Raw genomic sequence first — 15,640 nt, forward strand, 5'->3', positions numbered from 1 at the left:
CCAAAGAAGGAAAAATTATAAGTGCTGAATGTAGAGGCTCAGGGAGTTGAGTTGGCTCCGAATCCATCTATACAGAGACATTGAGGAAGGAGCTAAGAGAAGGGAGGATGGGCCAACCCAATCAGCCTTAGAAACAGAAGGTGATGGGATGGTACCCAACTCTGTCTCAGTCTTAAGAAAGGCCAATACAGTGTGTTCCTAATCTGCTTCCGAAGTACTTCTGAACAACCTAAAGGATCTGATTGAAGCAGCTGAGGGAGGTCTCAATAATAGTAACTTGGATAACTCTCTTTCAGAAGAGAGCCTTCTCAAATATCTGAAGGTGACTTGTCTCAAATGACAGTAGTTCCTAAGAGAGGCCTACCTGCTGCAGCTGAAGTAGGCAATGATAGAAAACAGCCTTTTTCCTTTTGGGGAATCCAAGGATTTGATGAAGTTTGCGAATCCCTCAATTTTCTCTCCTTTGACTTCATCTTCTTTCGGCTTTTCCTGTTAGGGGTCGCCACAGTGGATCATCTGTTTCCATTTCTTCCTGTCCTCTGCATCTTACTCTGTCACACCAACCACCTGCATGTCCTCTCTCACCATATCCATAAACCTTATCTTAGGCCTTCCTCTTTTCCTGTTACCAGGTAGCTTCATCCTTCGCATCTTTTTCCCAATATACTCAGCATCCCTCCTCAGCACATGTCCAAACCAATGTAATCTTGCCTCTCTGTCTTTGTCTCCAAACCTTCCAACTTGGGCTGACCCTCTAATATACTTATCCTGTCCACCCTCATCACACCCAGTGCAAATCTTAACATCTTTAACTCTGCCACGTCCAGCTCTGACTCCTGCTGTTTTGTCAGTGCCTCTGTCTCCAACCCATATAACATAGCCGGTCTTACTACCCTCTTGTAGACCTTCCCTTTCACTCTTACTGGTACTCGTCTGTCACAAATCACTCCTGACACTCTTCTCCATCCACCCCATCCTGCCTGTACTCTCTTCTTCAACTCTCTTCCACACTCAGCATTACTCTGACCTATTGATCCCAAGTATTAAAATCATCCACCTTCGCCACCTCTACTCCTTGCATCCTCACCATTCCTCTATCCTTCCTCTCATTCACACACACATATTCTGTCTTAGTCCTGCTGATCTTCATTCCTCTTCTCTCTAGAGGATATCTCCATCTCTACAGGGTCTTCTCCACCTGTTCCCTACTCTCACTGCAAATCACAATGTCATGTGCAAACATCATAGTCCACGGAGACTCCTGTCTGATCTCGTCTGTCAACCTGTCCATCACCATTGCAAATAAGAAAGGGCTCAGAGCTGATCCTTGATGTAATCCCACCTCCACCTTAAACGCATCTGTTACTCCCACTGCAGACCTCACCGCTGTCACACTACCCTCATACATATCCTGTACCACTCTTACATACTTCTCTGACACCCCCGACTTCCTCATACAATACCACAACTCCTCTCTAGGCACCCTGTCATATGCTTTGTCTAAGTCTACAAAAACACAATGTAACTCCTTTTGACCTTCTCTGTACTTCCCCATCAACACACTCAGAGCAAACATCTTATCTGTAGTGCTCTTTCCTGGCATGAAACCATACTGCTGATCACTAATCATCACTTCCCTTCTTAATGTAGTTTCCACTACTCTTTCCCATATATTCATGCTGTGACTGATCAATTTAATCCCTCTGTAGTTTCTACAGCTCTGCACATCACCCTTATTCTTAAAAATCAATACCAAAACACTTTCTCCATTCCTCAGGCATCCTCTCACTTTCCAAGATTTCATTAAACAATGTGGTTAAAAACTCCACTGCCATTTCTCCTAAACACCTCCACGCTTCCACAGGTATGTCATCTGCACCAACAGCCTTTCCATTCTTCATCCTCTTCATAGCTATCCTTACTTCCTCTTTTTATTTTCTCCATCCTCCTGTCATTCTTTTATACTTTTCCTTTCTTTTGTCACCTTCTTTGGGAAGACCAAGAATAGGAAGGTAGAAGGCCCTTAATCAGCTTATGCATTCTATTTGCCAGGTCTCTGGATCCAAACTGTTGACAAATAGTACAATAAAAATCAAAGTGTTCAGGTCCTAAACTAACTTCACAACAATAATGATGGTCTTGAGATGGATTTTATGACCACACTTGGAAAACTTTTTGAAACTTTTATCCATTCCAGGAAAGCCACAAGAAGAAGAACAACAACAACAATTTCAGAAAACAAGCTCTATTATTATTACTGTTACTACTATCTTTTTCTTTTTTTTTTTTTTGATAGCTGAGGAAAGAAGACATTAGGCAAGCTGTCTACACACCACAAGGGGTTGAGGCAAAAAGTATTAAAAAGGAAAAGAGCTCACCAGAAGCAGTCAGTGAAGGTACACAATAATATATAATTGCTAATATCTAATATCTAATAACTAAAGGAGGAGACAACGATTTTGGAGAGTACTTGGCTGGCAAGGAAGAATCAACCATTTCCAATGGCAGCAAACAAAATCTGAAGCAAGGAAAGATGCAGGGCATTATGGAAGGGTACATTTTAGGAGTCTGAGGCTGAGAGCACTGGGAGATGGCTGGGTTGGATCCAAAAAGTAGCTGCAGCCCCAATAGCTGGATAGGATAGATGGATAAAATAGGATCTACTCCTATGAGTATAGAAAATTGTGAGGATACTGATATAAATTTAGCTTGAGCTCTTCTGAGGTAGAAAAAGTAAAATTTCTTTTGTGACACAAAGGTATTTTAATGTTCCAGACAGAGACTGGAAAAATCGTTCATGCAGAAATGCTGACAGAAAAGGGTATGGATGGGGAAGAACATTTTTATAAAGTTCAGTTAAGCGGTGTATGCAGCTATAACTCCTGTTTCTGTGCTCTATCCTTTTTTGTTGACTTGCATACAGGTGAAAGTACAACACACTGTTTCAGCAGAACAGGATGAAAGGGGCTATGCAAATAAATAAAATGTCTGTATGACCTGCTAATGAATGTTAACTGGCATATTTCCCATCAATTGATGAATATTAATGAGTATGTGGTTAGCCATGCCATAAGAATGTGAGAACAAAATTGTCTCTGACTTCCAGGCAAACAGCTAGTCTTTCATTCTCATTTGTGTGTTAACATTTGAGTACATATTCTCTGCTTTTGTTTTTTTATTTTTTTTATACACAAGGCAATGTAATAGTTGAATAATTCTGCCTGTTGACTAGTTGAAGCAGTACTATTTTTATGACATCCACAGACATGTGATGGGTAGAAATGTGTTTCAGTTGCTGTCATTGCTTTATTTTGCAGTATACATTTCTATCACATACAGAGAGGTGGCTGCTCTCTCTCACTGAATGCTGTTCTACTTAATTGTGTGGTGATTGACTTACCAAGGTGTTCTGTTCTTTGTTTAGGCTACTCCAGCATCAAATATATACCTGGTTATCACTGACAAGTGCTGGATTTGTTCTTTGAAGACATTGTTCTCATGATTGCATTTGTCTTCCAGTTTAGAAACATCAGTACACATAGTCATATAGCAGCAGAATTACAGTCCAGGAGTTGAAAGGTACATGAATTTGATAACATTGACGTGATGTTCCCTCAACAAGAATATTACAAAAAAAAAACCTTTTCCTTGGACTTAGACATTCAGTAACCATATCCTATCCAAAAGTATGATACTAAGTGTGTGCTACAAACATCGCTGACAGGGTTCTTAGATATGTTCAAGCAATTATTCATTTTTTTTCTCAGCTGTGTGAGATTGATTGGTCATATTTTCAGACCTCATTTAGCAAGTACTTTGGGTGATTTTATTTGACTGGAACGTAGACATCTGGATTTCAAGAGTTCTCATAGGAGAATTTTTCTTATGGGCGATTTCATGTAAGGACACCTATTGCCACACACCAGAGAGGTAACCTGTACAGAGATTTTTCATCTTAAAACTCTCCAGTGGTAACATCCGCATGGTGTGGAAAATAAAAGTGATGTACTCAGCATGACTATGCATCCGTGTTGCCCATTTTCATTCTTCCCCAACAAATGGGCCTCAGATCTGACCCTTGAATCTGACTTGGCCATTTTTTTCTAGATTCTATGAACTGACTCTTGAGCTTGTCTCTTTACCCATAATGCCCCTGACTACTGCATCATCTCAAATCAAGTTTGCTGCTATTATAGTCTTCCAAATATAAAACATAATCATAATACTACAAAAAAGTGGAATAGTAACAGAAGAGGGACTCAAACAGGAACTGTGGTTCCTAACAAAAAACCTCATCAGGTCATGCCCAAGGACAAAATATGGATATGGGGAAGGTGGGGGGGGGGTTAAGGAAGAATAAAAATGGACAACACAGATGTAGAGTTATGGTGAGTACATAACTTTTATATTTAATGTTGTCATTTTTATTTCTTCCTCAACAAATGGGATAGAGTCTCCAGCTATGGTAACCGTGGGTAGCCCTCATGGAAGGATGTACTGGAAAACTGCATAACTGAATGCAGCCCTATCCTGGAGATGATATCTTACTTGGAATGAGCAATAAAGGTATGAGCATTAGATCAAGTGGCAGCTGCACAAATATCATCAATAGAAGGGCTGGCCCAAAAAGCAGCTGACGTCACCATTGACCTATTTGAGTGTGGTTTTGGTTGTCTTGGCAAGGTTAAACCTCTCAAAGAAAAAACATAAGAAATATAATCTGTTATCTGTTTGGCTAGTCCAGGTTTTGAGACTGGTCTTCCCAGTTTGTTATTAGAAAAGGAGACAAACAATTGGTCAATTTTGTCTAAATTCTTTAGTCCTATAAAGATAAAAATGAAGTTACTTATGTACATCTAAAAGGTGAAGCATGTATTCTAATTTATTGTCAAATTTAGAAAAGAAAATTGGCAAGTTGATCACTTGATTGATGTTTGTTTCAGAGGCAACGCTGGGTAAAAAGGAAGTTATAGTACATAAGGTAACCCTATCTTTATGGAAAATCAAATAAGGTGGTTTTGAAGAGAGTGCTTGGAGTTCTGAGACTTGCCTTGCAGAAGTTATAGCCACAAGAAAGACTGTTTTTCAAGACGGAAATTTGAGATCTGCTTTGGCTGAGGCTCAAATGGTGATTGTACTAAACTTTGTAATACAACAGTATGATCCCAAGGTGGAGTGGGATCCTTTATCTGAGGTCTAAGTAAAAAGGTACCTTTAAGAAATTACAAACAAAAGGTCCAAAGATAAACTAATAAAAATCAAAACTGAATGGCAGCAATCCAAAAGAGACACCAAACGTACTGCATTCATTACACTTTAATTATACACCAGAACTTTTTCAGAAAATTTTAACCTTTAAGAAATGCCTTACATAACTTGGAGGAAGCTAAAGGAGAAGCACTATCTCTGATGTGGTAGTTAGAGATAGCTGCCAGCTAAGCTTTGATGGTGGAGAAACTAGCATCACTTTGAAAAATAGAGGCAATAAAATCTAAAACTGCAGGGATTGGAGTGGTGAAAGGATACAATTCTCTCTGCTGAGGGAAAAAGGAAACCTCTTCCATTTACTCTTATAAATCTTCCTTGGAGAGGTCTTCTGAGATGAAAATAAAATTTGGTGAACAGGAGGGGATAACATGGAATGTCTAGCCATTATTGGAATTGGAGGAACCATGCAATCAACCTGAGGCCTACAATGTCCAGATGAGTCATCCCTGATGGATGTTAAAGGAGGTCTGGACTGGGGTCCAGTGTCCAAGGAGGACATAGCAGGTGAGACCATAGAAAGGGGAACCACACTTGCCAAGGCCAGAAGTAGGCAATGAGGATTATTTGCTCTTCAACTGGAGTGCTTTCTGAAGGGGTTTGGGGATTAGAGGCAGGGGAGGATAAGCATATAGAACACTGGAAGGACAAATGTCGACTAGAGCATCTCTCAGTGACTGCCCTGTGTGGAATTAGGGCAAAGAACCTGCTGCATTTGTTGTTGAAGGGAGAGGTGAATAGATCACAGCAAGATTGACCCCATTCATGGAATATCATGTTTGCCACTGATTGATTGATAGGCCACTCGTGAGGCATCAGGATAGATTTTCTGAGCTTGTCTGCTAGAATGTTGGATTCCTCAGGTATGTGCATCACTACAAGAAAGTGGTTGGAGGAGATTTCCCACTGCCAGACTCTCATTGCTTCTTGGAAAAGTGGGTAAGATCTGGTACCCCCTTGATTGTTGATAAACCAGACTTCTGACACATTGTCCATTTGGATAGCAATTTCCCAAGAGGAAGAGAGTTGTGAAAGGCTTGCAGTCCTAAAGAGACTGTTCTCATCTCTAAGACATTTATATGCAATTTGGTCTCTTCTAGGGACTGTGTGCCTTAAACAGTCCATCCCAAGAAGTGGACCCCATACCCCAATTGTAAGGCATCCATTTTCAATGTTGTATTTGGGACAGGAAGAATAAAGGGACGTCCTTGACAAATCTCATCAGACTGAATCCATCACAGTAAGGAGTGCTTGCAAATCTGAGATAGTTTTATAGGATGTTGCAAAGGTTGTCGAAGAAAGGACCATTGTACCGCCAGAGTACACTGGAGAATTTGCATGTGAAGATGAGCAGTAGGTATTAAGGTAATCACAGCAGCCTTTGATCCTATGGCTTTGGGAATCACTTTTGCTGGAGTGGAGGAGTGAAAAAACTGTCTGACATGCAATCTCAAAGCAAGAATTCTGTTTTGTGGTAAGACAGATTGGTGATTGACTGCATCTAGATGAGCCCCTTAAAATCCAAGACTTGAACTTGTTGATGGTGGGACTTTGAAATGTCGATTCCCAGGGATTGAGATAATTGGTGTAAGCAATCCCTGGCTTTTTCTAGGAGATGCCTGGTTGGTGTGGTGAGGAGCCAGTAGTCTAAATAAGGAAACACCCTGAATCCATGTAGTCTTAGATGAGCTGCTACTACTGCCATGCACTTGGTGAACACCTTAGGGGCTGTGGTGAGACTGAAGGGCAGAGTTCTGACCTGATAATGACTGGCTCTCAGCCAGAAGGGTAGGTATTTTCGAGAGTGTCTGTTCATCTTGATGTGATAGCATGCTTCCTGAAGATCTATAGAGAACAACTAGTCATCCTTCTTTAACAGAGGCAGAATGGACTGAAACATGACCAGTTGCAAACTGGAGTTTTTACAAACTACTTCAGATAATTGAGATCCAAGATAGGTCTTAGGCTCCCTGTTTTCTTTGGCACTAAAAAAAACCTTGAATAAATTCTGGATCCTCTTTGGTCTGGTGGGACCTCTTGGATGAACTTTTTGTCTGTCAGCTTTTGAATCTCTAGAGCTGCTAAATCCCACTGATTAGGTGGAACACTGGGGAGATGTTTTCTTTTCATTGAGGGAACTTGTATAAAGGAAATGAAATATCCTCTGGATATGACCCTTTGCACCCACAAATCTTTTGTGATGGCTTACAGGCATTTAGGTGTAAAGATAAGCTCCTCCCAACTGCCTCCAGAGAAGAACAGTTGGCCAACTCTTTAGAAGTACTGACAGAGTCTGTCCAAGAAGGAATCTCAGAACTCTTGGTTTTGCGGACTCCCTCTGCCATGTGGGTGGCATCTTTCATTGTTATTATTTCCCTGTCTGCATCTGGGAGGAAAATCTCTGTATGATTCTTGAAATGGCCCTTGAGATTTTCAGAACCCCATTTTTCTACCACCATGTTGATTTATAGAAAAGGGTCTTTGCGGGGTAGAAGAATGGATTCCTACAGCAGAAAAGGTCTTTCCATCTTGCTCACTGTGGGAAAGTGTCTCTTTAATACTGGCCCCAAACAGAGAAGATTCATCAAAGGCAGTATTGAGGAATAATGCTTTAAAGGCCTCAGCAAAATCACACAATCACATTCAGGCATGTCTCTTAATGGCTATGCCTGTACCCGCAGCCCATGATCTAATATCTGCATGAGAGATTAACCTCATGGACACATTCAGTATAGATTGTAGGGTGCCCAGTCATGAGGAACAAGTCTTCTCTTCCTCCACCGACATGGACCTAAGTCCCTCTGTAAGCTAGTGAAGTGTGCCATGTAGTTTAGTGACCATAAAGCATAGGTCACTGAGGTGTAAACTCACTTCCTGTACCTGTTCAACACCCTAGATTCTCTATTAGGGAGACAGACAGAGGAGCTTTGTTTGGCCAGCTCATTTCAGGTGACTGCAGCAACAACCATGGCATCTATGGGGATTCCCCTACTCAAATACTGTCTGGCTTTAGGTGCTCCAAGAATCTTATCCAGATAGCTTGGAATTAGTTCTATGGTGTCCGATTCCTTCCATGCCTAGTGGGGCACAAGATCTATAAGCTCATCCACCAGTGGGGTAACCCAAGACGTAGATGGGCCAGACCTGAAGTCTTCTAGGAACACTGACTCCTTCTGGGTAGGGGTTTTAGAAGACCAACCCACCATTGTGGTGTAGAATTTCTAGAATGTCTCCAAAGGAGACATCTTCTGGTGGAGATCTAGGGGACCATTCCCTTTCATCAAAATCAGTGTCATCTGTCAAAGATTCCTGAGGGGAATCTAAGTGCTTCCTTTTGTACAACCTCTTTCTGGGGACCTCTTCATTGGCTTACTCTGGAGAGGTATCAGAAGAGGCAGGGAGTTCCCTAATTAAAACTGCCTGGAAGCTCTTACAGGCTGGTTGTCCCTGTGGAGTAGGATAAACAGACTCAGAAACAGGATCTAAAGTGAGAACAGGGATTGGATCCAACGAGGTAAAAGTCAAAACAGTTCTCAGGTGGGAGACAAGCTTCTCCGCCACCTGGAAGGCAGAGGGTCAGGATAAGGCAAGGTCAATCTAACTGGAGCCAAAACTATCAGATCAGACAAAACAGGGAGCTCCCCAACTCTCCGCTTTGAGGGAGGAGTTGGAGCCAAGTTGTCTAACACCAAGGCCCCGAGGGGAAGTGATGGCTCTGCAGTTGAGATCATTCTCTCTGATCTGATGCCAGCACTTCAGCTCTGTGACACATCCTGCTCAAGGGAGTCAGAGCTGAATGGATCAGAGAAGTAGTCAGAGTCAAAGATAGAGGCATCTTCGAATCTGATATTTCAACTCTTGGAGATCTCTTATCTGAGGTTGCTGAAACAGAAGCATATCAGAGAAGAAGCAGTGATGGTATGTGATGGAGGATTAAGGCTCATGGATCTGATCGGCGATGGAGTCAGTAAGACCCTATCTAGGTCTGTGTTCTGAGAAATTTTCTCATTATCCTATCCACAGCTGCTTCAGAAAGACTTTGGGAGGACCTGATCGAACAGTAAGTGGAAGGAGGTCAAGAAGACTTTCTTGGGGTCTCTTGTAGGAAAGGAGACCTCAGTCTTAGAGAAACTGGTTCTGGAGAAAAACAAGAGCTTTGTAGCCAAGGAGACTTTGAGGTTGAAGGCATTGGATCTTAACATTTCAAATCTGTGTGTTTGGAGATCTTAGCTGGAGGCTCAGATGTTGGGGTAGATTTGGAAGACCTGACAAGAGACAATTTTTATGCTGTCTGGGCTCCAAGGATTTTGATTTCTGAGAGGCAGTTTGAGCCTCTGAAGTAGGCACAGCAGAAGAAAGTGCAGAAGCAGGGATAAGGCTCTTAAGCACTAATTTGTCTCGTCGATCAGTGATGGCTCTGGTTTTGAAACCAGCACAAATGGTACAAGAAGTATCTAAGTGAAAAGGGCCTAAGCAATAAATGCACTCCCTGTGGGCATCAGAGTTGGCATCTTATGCTCACAGTAAGTGCACCTCTTAAATCCAGTAGGCTTTTCAGCCATTGCAAGAATTATGCCTAACAGCAAAACCAGTCAAGAAAGAGAATTTAAAGAAACATTTTTATATATATATATATATATATATATATATATATATATATATATATATATAAAGTACAGAGAGAAAACAGAAGTTATACCAACAGTGGTAATAGTAATACCTTACAGAGGAGTTACAGGAAAAGTGAAAAATGGCCAGCGATGGTAAGAAAGAATACCAAAGGATGGTAAAGAGATTTATAAAAAAGGTAAAACTAGCTTAGTAGGGTAAAGAGAGGATGCTATAAAAGATGATAAATAAAAAAAAAAGAAGTTAAACTCTAAAGTTTTTACTCACTATTCCAAAAAAACAAAACTGTTGAGCTCAAGAGAACGCAATACTGACTGAATCATTAGAGCAGCAAATGAGATCTGAGGTAATACAGTGGTCAGGGGCAGTATGGGTAAAGGAAGGAGCTTGAGAGTCAGATCCTAGAATCTATAGAAAAGCGGCCGAGTCAGATCAGATGGTCAGATCCGAGACCCATTTTTTGAGGAATTAATGAAAATGACAACATCAGATACAGCTGTTGTGCTGCCCTTGCATTAAGTGGCCACTTTGCTGTTCCCTGTAATTACAGATCCATTAGTCTCACTGTTATTTACAAGGCTATAGAATATATGCTACCTGACCTAATAAACAATATATGAGATGTTACATCCATACCAGTTAAGCTTTGTAAAAGGAAGATCACACCTGCTCAACATGCCTGAGTTTTTTGAAAGGGATAATGGGACCATTCATAAGAGTCCTTGATGCCTACATGGAATTTGCCAAGGCCTTTGGCCTACTCTGCCAACAAAACCTTATGGTGTTCACTGGATAGGTAATTAGTTATTTGACATAACCCCATATCATTAAGGTCAAATAGGTTTGCTGCAGAAAGAAAAGCATCACTGCTGGGCTCTGTTCTAGGCCTAATCCTCTTTGCTATGTACTTCTCTGGTATGAAAGCTGATGTAAATGGACTATGTCTAACCAAGTTTGATGATGATTGCGAATTGGTGGTAGTTATGAAATGCCCTTGTTAAACTCAATTTCTTCTGCAATGGCTAACCAAACAAACACTTGGTGTGTTAATCGTGGGCTTGCCCTCAATTCCAAGAAATCCAGTTTATTTTCCTTTATTAAATCTAGCGTTAGTTCTGCTTAACATATAGATCATTTTCATGTTAAATTTTTCACAGTCATCTGGGTATTGGGTACCTTTTTGAAAACAGACTCTCATTTGACCATAATGTTTCTGTAGGATTTAGAAAATCCTTCTACCTTGTACAGCTTGACCTCTGTGTTTTCTGTTCAAGATCCAAAGAATTTATAGTCCAACTATGATCCTCCTTATTAGGCCCATCCTTGAGTAGATTGCCTCCTTTGACTTGTAGCTCACTAAGCAGCTTAAGTAAATTAAAAAATATTATTTTAAGATAATCTGAGACTAAAAGCCATGTTCCTCTACTCAGTATCATACAGACTCCTGAGGCATCATCTCTGCTTAGCTTTCCATGAGATAAATGGCACAGCACTCTTTGAGCTTCTTCACCTAAATAGAAAAAGTGCTAGAAAAATACGCACTCTAGAGGACTAAACCTATACTACCACAACAACAACACCAGATGGCATGGCAGATGTGTAACTCAATATATTCCCTGTTCTGCAATAGGCTGCCTTTACATATCCAGTAGTGTACTTTTCTAGCAAATGTTAAAACTAGTCTGAATGGCTAGATAGGTGATCACAAATTTTCAACTGGGACATGTGTGGAAAATCTACTTAGTGCAGAGCATTGTTTGTCTCCTCCAGTGCTGGCTAACAGGGATGAGCTTCTCAGTGACCTCCTTATCTGTAAGCTTAGTAAGAACTCATTAACCTATGAAGCTTCCCCATATTTAGTTTATCATGAATTTTAATGACGTCAGACATAGCTGTGAGGAATTTTCTGAAAATATGTATGCTTTAATTTACATGAGCCCCTCTTGGTGTATGGCTTCTGAAAACAGTTATACTCCAGAAACAAAGACATTCTTATCCCTTTTTTCCTGAAAAGGAAGAATGCCTTGAGCTGTTGATATATAACAATCTGACAAAAAGGCCAACAAGTAGCTGTATGGAGACACTATTTTCTGTCTTTATTATTAGCCATGCAGGAGATACATTTTGTAATAAATAGTTAAAATCAAAGCTTTCCATTTAGCAGTAACCTGAAGACCAGGGAGGAAGTCCTACTGCATTTCATAGTCGTCCATGAGGTACAGCCTTTCTTATTTTAATCTGCATCTATATCATTACATCGTAGATGCAAAATGTTGAACATTGAGAAGAGCGAAAATGCCGAAACTCGAATTTGGTATTGTGGGTGCTCAGCCCCCCACACTCTCGCTAAATATGTATTCCAACTTCACTTTCATTGTTGTGCCGTTCAACATTTTGATTTTATGATAATATGATATAGATCCTTTAACCTTTGCTGACCAATCATTTTTGTATATTTTTTGTCCTGTACTCAGTCTGTTATATTCTGGTGCTGCTACTTCATTGTTTTCTGTCTTCTTTTGACATGACAGAGCACTTGTAGGAATACTTCTGAGCAGATATATGAATTTAATTTAAAAGTTACTGAGGGGTCTATTTTTTGCTGAGTATGGGACTTGTGAGAAAGGAATGCATAACTGCAGGTTGGTAATTATGACCATACAGGTGGAGCACACAGATATATAAGTACCATGAGCAGATACATTTGGCACCCCTTCTAGAAAGCATTACTGAGCCATCTGACTTTTTGAGGCAATAGGGCAATAGTACTATTTTTGTGCTGAGGAGTCTCTAAGAAAATTAGCCACCCTCCATCCTCAGCTTCCAAGATTACTGTGGATAACATATAGGGAAATTGGGGTTGGCATAATAGTTAAGGTCTTACCTTACAGATACAAAGTGCAGAGTTTGAGTCTGACCTATGGATATTGGCTAGGCTTGTAATAGTTTGCAGACTGATAGTCTAATATTACCCTGTGGTCTGGGAGAGTAATACCAGTGTATCATTTGGGCAGATTTTGTGTGAAATGAGTAGAAGGTTAGACAGGAGTCCAGAGGTGAGCAGTTGAATTAGTAGTCAAAAGTGAAATAGCTTTGTCCTGTTATATCCATATATATATATATATATATATATATATATATATATATATACATACACAATAACCTGTATATAACACTTCCAATATGCCATCTACCTCACCACTCCTTAAGTTCCTACTCTTATTCTCACTCCTAACTTTCCTATCCATAGCTTATCTATTTACACTCGATGAACACCTTAACTGCCTAGGATTTCAATACCTCATAAGACAAACCTCCACACCCACACTTGTAGTCTCTCATAGCCATAAAAACATACCCAGCACATCAAACTACCTACCAGTTAAATATCATAGAGTGACTGACATTAAATGTAATAACTCAAAAGATAGGAAACACCAGAACCTAATATGTAAACTTCTAAAATCTGCACTGAGACTACAAGTTCACTCCTTAATAGATGGTGATATCCACCCAAATCCAGGCCCAAACTCTATTACAACTATAGAGCCCCACATTACAACCCCTGCTAACTTACAATTGCTTACTAGATCCTCTAACTCACTCTTAATAGCCCATCTTAATATTCGGAGCATAAACAATAAGGTTACCCACCTACATGCTCTCATGCATGTAGATTCATTTGACATCCTATGTCTCACTGAAACATGGCTCAAGGCACCAACACAAGACAATGACATTATTCCACCCAGATATAATATCTTGAGACTAGACTGTAAAGCTAAAAAGGGTGGGGGAGTAGCTATTCTATATAAATCTGGTTTACAGGTGGCCTCCATAGACTCTAAACCACCCCTAGCCAGTAATGCAGAAATCCTTATTTCCAAGATTCAGCTTAATAAATGTAAATCTATCTATATCATCTGTGTTTATCTTCCCCCAGGCAATAACACTAACACCCTAGAGGATATCCTTAGTTGGCTTTCCACAAGAAACCATAGTACTCAGTGACTTTAATATCAGTTGGAAGAGTTGTACCACAGAACAGTCTTCTACCCATATTAACCTTTATGGTTTTATTAAAACCATTACATCCCCAACAAGGACCAATAAAGTTAATAACAAGGAAAGCACCCTTGATTGGATCCTCATAAATAGTCATCACCAAAATTACATAGTAGAAACCCTCCCCGAAGACACAAGTGACCATTCTCTTACCGTCTTAATTAGAAATAAGAGTGACATTCCAAACCCAACCACCAATAGGACAATAAGATCCAACAAAGATTTCAACCCTGACACCTTTCAAAAAGAATGTAAAGCATGTGATTGGTCTCCCCTGAAACACCTACCATTGGAAGAAGCAGTTATTTACTTTAATTCTAAATTCTTAACTTTTCTTGACCACCATGCACCAACTCGTACAATTAGAACTAGGGTTAAACCATGGTTTTCTAAAGCTACTAAACAAAAAATCCTCCTTAGAAACAAAGTCTGGGCAAAATGGTGCACTACTGAAAGCCCTGCAGATCAATTAAAGTTTAGACAGCTAAGAAACAAAACGAAAAAAGCCATACAGTTGGACAAAAGTAATTTTTGCTTTCAGCTCCAACAAATCCACCAAAACAAACCACAAAAATTCTGGTCAGACATCAATAAACTTCTACACCCAGGTTGCTCACTCACCCAAAACATGTTTAATACAGTTGAAAAATGGCTTCTACACCAATGTCTTATCTTGAACCCCAAAAAAACAAAACTACTACTATTTACTCCCACTTGTAGAGCCTCCCTACTTAATTTTACTGTCACATCATTAATGGTACTATCATCCCTCCTGATCCTACTACAAAACTACTTGGGGTACCAATAGATAACAACCTTACCTTTGATTCCCATATAAACAGTACTATAAAAATAGTCAACAGAAAACTAGATTCCCTCTATAGGATCAAACCCTTTCTGACCCCACTAGCCAGGTCCACTACTGCCCTTACCCACTTAATCTCTACCCTACTTTACGCCTCCCCTATATATACTAAACTATGCAAAAGCAACTTGAACAAGATGGCCATCTCCTACAATAACATTGCCAGATTTGTAACTGGGTCTACCTACAGAACCCATCATTGTCACAATATTAAACAGCTAGGATGGTTAGAGTTGCCACATTTTCTACTATTTAACCAACTAACAGTTGCCCAAATGATCCTGTATCAACCTACTAACACACCAATACTTACAAATCTTATCACTCCCTATAGCAACCTAAAGACCCTACGCTCATCTAATAAACAACTTGTGCAAATAGGTAAAACTAACAATTTGGCTGGTGACTCTCTGTTCTGTAATACTGTGGGCAAAACCTGGAACTCTCTTCCCAGTGACCTAACCTCACTTTCCTCAATCACCCTATTTAAAAGCAAACTGAAACCATACCTTAAATCACAATGGTTATCCCCCTGTGCTATCCCTGACTAACTACCTCACTTATCTTTGGGTATTAATCATCTTATCTGTATGTGCTAGTTACTTTCCTGTTACCTAAAAAGAGTGTGTGTGTCTCTTCAGTTAAAAGTTTTACTTGAGATTTCCTTTGTATGACTAACTATACCTGATATGTACTAAATTTGTAAGCAAAAATCCAGTGTATGGTAAAAAACTGTAATGTACCTCAATTTTTGTAAAATGTCTCTTACTGCAAATAATATTGTGATTGTGGAGCTTTTTTCCCCAGGCCTGTACT

At 40.0% G+C, this 15,640-nt stretch overlaps 1 protein-coding gene across 1 annotated transcript in view; it reads left to right on the forward strand.

Moving 5' to 3' along the window:
- The window catches only part of INSRR (insulin receptor related receptor), a 467,004-nt gene that overhangs the window by 218,842 nt on the left and 232,522 nt on the right, over nucleotides 1–15,640 (forward strand). The window lies entirely within an intron of this gene.

This window comes from Protopterus annectens, chromosome 8.part0 (genome assembly GCF_019279795.1).
Source record: "Protopterus annectens isolate FY-2018-M chromosome 8.part0, PAN1.0, whole genome shotgun sequence".
Classification (NCBI taxonomy): domain Eukaryota; kingdom Metazoa; phylum Chordata; order Ceratodontiformes; family Protopteridae; genus Protopterus; species Protopterus annectens.